Here is a 5920-nt window from a genome sequence, read left to right on the forward strand (position 1 = left end):
TACTGTTGTCACACCATTATATTTTTTATATCATTTGCTATTTTAAAACATTTCCGGATGGAGTGGGATTAAGTTAACGGGCCACCCTTAACTGCCAATATCATTGTTATGTTCACTGGTCCCATTTCATGAATAAAATCTAACACACCTTACAAACCTTCCAACCTTTTTATGACCAAAAAAACAGGCTTGCACAAAGTGCTAGAAAACATTCAGACCATCAACTCGACACAGGTTCCTCATTAACCACTGTAAATGAATGAGGAAGCGCAAGAAATGTATCAATTCATTCAAATAAGTGCAATAATAGCTAACTTTTACTTCAGTCTTAAATCAGCAACATTATAGCAGGCTGGGATGACATCCTATTAGACAGTGTTCATCAGTCTCTGATGTTCCAGGAACAGGTTTTATATCGATGGTTCCAGGTGATACCTTTATTTTACAAGGGAAGACATATTGAGACCTAGATCACTGTTTCAAATGTGCTCTGCAAACCAGAACACAATTAACACATTATACACAAAGTATAAATACAGTGCATTCTGGAAGTATTCAGACCACTTCACTTTTTAGACAGTTTGTTATTCTAAAAAGGATTAAAGGCATTTTCTCATTAATCTACACACAATACCCCATAATGACAAAGTGAAAACAGGTTTATATACATTTTTTTAGAAAATAAATAAACAGAAATACTTTATTTACATACAGTTGAAGAAGGAAGTTGACTTGCCCTTAGGTTGGAGTCAATAAAACTTGCTTTTCAACCACTCCACAAATGTATTGTTAATAAAATTATAGTTTTAGCAAGTCGGTTATGACATGTAGTTTGTGCATGACAGGTCATTTTTCCAACAATTGTTTACAGATGGATTATGTCACTTATAATTCACTGTATCACAATTCCAGTGGGTCAGAAGTACACTAAGTTGACTGTGCCTTTAAACAGCTTGGAAAATTCCAGAAAATGATGTCATGGCTTGAAAAGCTTCTGATAGGCTAATTGGCATCATTTGAGTATATTGGAGGTGTACCTGTGGATGTATTTCAAGGCCTACCTTCAAACTCAGTGCCTCTTTACTTGACATCATGGGAACATCCAAAGAAATCAGCCAAGACCTGCACAAGTCTGGTTCATCCTTGGGAGCAATTTCCAAATATCTGAAGGTACCACGTTCATCTGAACAAACAATAGTATGCAAGTATAAACACCATGGGACCACGCAGCCGTCATACCGCTCAGGAAGGAGACACGTTCTGTCTCCTAGAGATGAATGTACTTTGGTGCGAAAAGTGCAAGTCAATCCAGCATCTTGTATCTATATCCACAGTAAAACGAGTCCTGTATCGACATAACCTGAAAGGCCGCTCAGCAAGGAAGAAGCAACTGCTCCAAAACCGCCATAAAAAAGTCAGACTACGGTTTGAACTGCACATGGAGACAACGATTGTACTTTTTGAGAAATGTCCTCTGGTCTGATGAAACAAAAGTACAACTGTTCGGCCATAATGACCATTGTTACGTTTGGAGGAAAAGAACACCATCCCAACCGTGAAGCACGGGGGTGCCAGCATCATGTTGTAGGGCTGCTTTGCTGCAGGAGGGACCGGTGCACTTCACGAAATAGATGGCATCATGAGGGAGGGAAATTATGTGGATATATTGAATCAACATCTCAAGCAATCAGTCAGGAAGTTAAAGCTTGGACGCAAATGGGTCTTCCAAATGGACAATGACCCCAAGAATACTTACAAAGTTGTGACAAAATAGTTTAAGGACAAAAAAGTCAAGGTATTGGAGTGGCCATCACAAAGCCCTGACCTCAATCCTAGAAAGTATAGAACATTTGTGGGCAGATCTAAAAAAGCGTGTGCGAGCAAGGGGGCCTACAAACCTGACTCAGTTACACCAGCTCTGTTATGAGGAATGGGTGCTTGATGCTGTAATCACTGCCCAAGGATCTTCAACAAAGTACTGAGTAAATAACCTGAAAAAGGCCAAGTTCTTCAGCCTCCAGAGGCTGAAGAGGCACTGTTGCGCCTTCTTCACCACACTGTCTGTGTGGGTGAATCATTTGAGATCGTCAGTGATGTGTACGCCGAAGAACGTGAAGTTTTCCACCTTCTCTACTGCGGTTCCGTCAATGTGAATAGGGGTGTGCTCCCTCTGCTGTTTCCTGAAGTCCACGATCAGCTCCTTCGAAGATTATTAAAGATTATTTTCCTGGCACCACTCCGCCATGGCCCTTACCTCCTCCCTGTGGGCTGTCTTGTCATTGTTGGTAATCAGGCCTTTTGTTGTCTGCAAACTAGATGATCTGAGTTGGAGGCATGCATGCCCACACAGTCACAGGTATACAGGAGGAGGCTGAGCACACACCCTTGTGGGGCCCCTGCCCTGTGTTGGAGGTGTTGTTTCCTTCACTTCCTGGGGGTAGCGTGTTAGGAAGTCCAGGACCCAGTTGCACAGGGCGGTGTTCAGACCCACGGCTCCGAGCTAAATGATGAACTTGGAGGGTACTATGGTGTTGAAGGCTAAGCTATAGTTAATGAACAGCGTTCTGACATAGGTATTCCTCTTGTCCAGATAGGATAAGGCAGTGTGCAGTGCGATTGCATCGTCTGTGGGTCTATTAAGGTGGTAAGCAAATATAAATGGTCTAGAGTGTCAGGTAAGGTAGAGGTGATATCATCCTCGACTAGCCTGCCAAAGCACTTCATGATGACAGCAGTGAGTGCTACGGATAGTCATTTAGCTCAGTTACCTTTGCTTTCTTGGGTCCTGGAACAATGGTGGACATCTTGAAGCAAGTTGGAACAGCAGACTTGGATAGGGAGAGGTTGAACACTCCAGTTGTAAACACTCCAGCTAGCTGGTCTGCGCCAGCAGCCTTGTGAGGGTTATAATAATAATAATAATATATGAAATATAGCAGACGCTTTTATCCAAAGCGACTTACAGTCATGTGTGCATACATTCTACGTATGGGTGGTCCCGGGGATCGAACCCACTACCCTGGCGTTACAAGTGCCATGCTCTACCAACTGAGCTACAGAAGTTGACACACTTAAATGTTTTACTCACGTCGGCCACGAGTTAGTGGCTGTTCAAGAGCCTGTTGGTGTCAGACTTGATGCACTGGTACCTCTTGCTGTGCGGCAGCAGATAAAATAGTCTTTGGCTTGAGTAGTTGGGGTCTTTGATTTTCCGGGCATTCTTTTCACACCGTGTGATATAGAGGTCCTGGATGGCAGGGAGCTTGGCCCCAGTAATGTACGGGGCTGTCCACACAACCCACTGTAGAGCCATGCGATCGAGGGCGGTGCTTTTGCCATACCAAGCAGTGATGCAGCCAGTCAATATGCCTTCAATTGTACAGCTGCAGAACCTTTTCAGGATTTTAGTGTCCATGCCAAACTTTTTCAACCTCCTGAGGGGTAGCGACCATTTTAAGTCATTAATGATATGGACACTGAGGAACTTGAAGCTGTGAACCTGCTCCACTGCTCCACTGCTCCCCCCCCCGTCTCCTGTAGTCCACGATCAGCTTCTTGGTCTTGCTGACACTGAGGGAGAGGTTGTTGCTCCGGCACCACACTGCCAAGGATCCATTGGAAGTTAGGTTATACATTTATCCAAGGCTGTTTAACAACTATGCTGGTTAATTTATCAACGGTGAGGGAAAAGCTTTTTAGGAAAAGTTCAAGAACCATAATCTCATTAAAAAAGTCAAGGTTCTTATCATAGTCAACCTATCAGAAAGGGGAGGGGGGGGTAATAATCTTCTGGGCTCCAGCCAATATTACATTTTTTAGCCCTTCACTTATTACTTATTGCAGCATGGACTCCATTCTAAATGAAGTGTTGGGGGGCTAGCAATACACCGAGGCAGATGGAGGATTCTCCTTTAGCAAGCTACCTGACAGAAACGTTTTAGTATTCTGGCGAGTGCCCCCGGGTCTGGCATGAAAAAAGTGAAACTCATTGGCTCGCTATAAATTCTGCTGACTTCAGCGAGGGAGAGAGAATTATTTTATCCTCCCTATGTTTCATTATGCAAACTATTTGTATGACTTCCTCACACACATACATACACACACAGAAACACACACACAGAGCTTTCCATGACACCTTCAAGTGAATCTGAAATGACTAGCTACCTACCTACACACACGTACGCACCTACAAACAGTGTGCCCACGCATACACATGCTGCATGCTTATCGTGTGATACTCTACCTCAAGCGAGCAAAACCTCGAGACGTCCTTAGATATCGTGCACCAGCTGTTTACATAAATGCATAGGGCCCCGCCCCATGTCTTACCAGAGTCTGCTGTTCTGTCCTGCCCATAGAATGTTATTAATGTCGTCGTTCAGCCACGACTCAGTGAAACATAAGATATTCGTTTTTAATGTCCCGTTGGTAGGACAAATGTGCCATTCTTCTCCCTCATTCTTCTCCCTCCCTCATCACAAGTTGAGAAAATGCCAAGAGTGTGACAAGCTGCCATCAAGGTAAAGGGTGTCTACAATGAAGAATGTCAAATATAAATTCTATTCGTATGTGTTATTTCATAGTTTTGATATCTTCACTAGTATTCTACAATGTAGAAAATATTCAAAAATAAAGAAAAATGCTGCGTGTCCAAAATTTGTCTGGTAATGTATATATAATTAGCTTCATGTTTTTTTTAGATATAGGCCTATTGTAAAGCTGACCCTTTCAAGGAGCAGGACTCTAATCCGGAAGCCTATAAGAAATCCCGCTATGCCATCTGACAAACCATCAAACAGAAAAAGCATCAATACCGGACTAAGATCGAGTTGTACTACACCGGCTCCGACGTGCCAGGGCTGGAAAACCATTACAGACTACAAAGGGAAGCACAGCCGAGAGCTGCCCAGTCACGAGCCTATCAGACGAGCTAAACTACTATGCTCGCTTCGAGGCAAATAACACTGAAACATGCATGAGAGCACCAGCTGTTCCGGAAGACTGTGTGATCACGCTCTCTGCAGCGGATTTGAGTAAGACCTTTAAACAGGTCAACATTCACAAGGCCGCAGGGCCAGACGTATTACCAGGACGTGTACAGCAAGCAGGCGCCGAACAACTGGCAAGTGTCTTCTGACATTTTCAAACTCTCCCTGTCCGAGTCTGTAATACCAACATGTTTTAAGCAGACCACCATTTTCCCTGTGCCCAAGAACACTAAGGTAACCTAAATGAGTTCTGACCCGTAGCACTCACGTCTGTAGCCATGAAGTGCTTTGAAAGGTTGGTCATGGCTCACATCAACACCATCATCCCAGAAACCCTAGACCCACTCTAATTTGTATACCACCTCAACAGATCCACAGATGATGCACTCCATTGCACTCTATTGCACTCCACACTGCCCTTTCCCACCTGGACAAAAATAACACCTATGTGAGAATGCTATTCACTGACTACAGCTCAGTGTTCAACACCATAGTGCCCTCAAAGCTCATCAATAACCTATTGACCCTGGGACTAAACACCTCCCTCTGCAACTGGATCCTGGACTTTCTGACGAGCCACCCCCAGGTGATAAGTGTAGGTAACAACACATCCGCCACTCTGATCCTCAACACATGGGACCCTCAGGGGTGATTGCTCAGTCCCCTCCTGTACTCCCTGTTCACTCATGACTGCACGGCCAGGCACAACTCCAACACAATCATTAAATTTGCCAATGACACAACAGTGTCTGATCACTGACAACGACAAGACAGCCTATAGGGAGGAGGTCAGAGTCCTGGCCATGTAGTGCCAGGACAACAACCTCTCTCTCAACGTGATCAAGACAAAGGTAATGATTGTGGACTACAGGAAAAAGAGGACGAAGCACGCCCCCATTCTCATCATCGACGGGGCTGCAGTGGAGCAGGTT

The sequence above is a fragment of the Oncorhynchus gorbuscha genome, linkage group LG12 (genome assembly GCF_021184085.1).
Source record: "Oncorhynchus gorbuscha isolate QuinsamMale2020 ecotype Even-year linkage group LG12, OgorEven_v1.0, whole genome shotgun sequence".
In the NCBI taxonomy this organism is placed as follows: Eukaryota; Metazoa; Chordata; class Actinopteri; order Salmoniformes; family Salmonidae; genus Oncorhynchus; species Oncorhynchus gorbuscha.